Source organism: Phalangium opilio, unplaced genomic scaffold (assembly GCF_054372755.1).
Source record: "Phalangium opilio isolate 3A_F unplaced genomic scaffold, DU_Popi_V2 ptg000521l_1, whole genome shotgun sequence".
Lineage (NCBI taxonomy): Eukaryota > Metazoa > Arthropoda > Arachnida > Opiliones > Phalangiidae > Phalangium > Phalangium opilio.
Window position 1 is genome coordinate 1,081,053 of NW_028324240.1, and position 1,448 is coordinate 1,082,500.

The window sequence follows — 1,448 nt, forward strand, 5'->3', positions numbered from 1 at the left end:
CATACGAAAATGTTGCTTCTGAAATATGCCTAATGAGTATTCAAATAGAGCTGTTCATAGCATTTTCTCCGTCATCGGTCTAGCTTTTTGATCTAGGAAAAATACTACTATTTTTACTACTATCCTACTAAAAAAAATCCCACTATCGAAGGCGGCCTCGTAAATAGGAAAGATCCGGTTTTACGCTTGTTTTCGTAAGAAACGGCGTTCGGCTACGCGTCTCCATGCTTTCGAAAGCGCGCCCTAGGGTTCTTTCCGAAGGATTCTGCGGGCGGGTTAATAGGAAGTTACGCTAGCCACCTCGATTCATTAAAACTGTCGACCTCAGATCAGACGAGATAAGCCGCTGAATTTAAGCATATAAATAAGCGGAGGAAAAGAAATCAACAGAGAATCCCTTAGTAGCGGCGAGCGAACAGGGAGAAGCCCAGCACCCAAGCGCCCGTCCCAATGGGGCGGGAGTGCTATTTGGTGTTTAGGAGTAGCGCGACCGAAGGTTGACCTAGCGCAAGTCCCCCTGACTGGGGCTCTCGCCCATAGAGGGTGCAAGGCCCATAGTCGCTTATGGTCTCCGGCGGAAGCAAAACTCCTTGGAGTCGGGTTGCTTGTGAGTGCAGCCCTAAGTGGGTGGTAAACTCCATCTAAGGCTAAATACGACCACGAAACCGATAGCGAACAAGTACCGTGAGGGAAAGTTGAAAAGAACTTTCAAGAGAGAGTGCAAGAGTGCGTGAAACCGTTTAAAGGTAAACGGGTGGGCCCTCGAAGGTGATCGTCGGAGGGATTCAGTCGGACGTGACCGCGTGCGTCGTTCGTCTCTAACGGTGCGGACCTCGGTCGGCCGGGCGGGCGATTGCTGCGGGCCGTTTGGCGCATTTCCTTCCGTTCGAACTACGCTGCGACCGGTCTGGTCACTGAAAGTTGTCCGTCTTTGAAAGCGGACGCCGGAAGGTGGCCGGTGGTTTCTCCCTCGCGGAGTTTCTACCGGTGTTTTAGCCAGCTCGTTTCACGAGTGAGCGTTCGCCAGACCGGGGACGATTTTAGCCCTGTGCGGGCTACGCCGAGCACTCCCTTTATCGGGAACGAAGCGGCGGGACAGGTGTTGTCGTTTGGTTTGTCGTTTCACCTTTGCGTGAGCGGCTGCCTGCGATCTCCGCTGGTTTCCGTTCGCACTCGTCGATGCTCAGGTGCTCAGCAGCGAGTAGGTCGGTAACCCACCCGACCCGTCTTGAAACACGGACCAAGGAGTCTAACATGTGCGCGAGTCATTGTGTCTTGAATAGGCCCAAAGGCGAAATGAAAGTGAAGACCGGTTCGGCCGGTTGCCTTGGGATCCCGCGAGCCTCGCGTTCGTGGGCGCACCAAGGGCCCGTCCCGATCGCCTCGTCGACGGGGCGGAGCAAGAGCGTACACGTTGGGACCCGAATGATGGTGAAGTATGCCTGGGC

The 1,448-nt window shown here is 54.4% G+C and overlaps 1 pseudogene; it reads left to right on the top strand.

The window, feature by feature from the left end:
- The first annotated feature begins 319 nt into the window (after nt 1-319).
- The window catches only part of LOC149589685 (large subunit ribosomal RNA), a 4,096-nt pseudogene continuing 2,967 nt past the window's right edge, over nt 320-1,448 (top strand).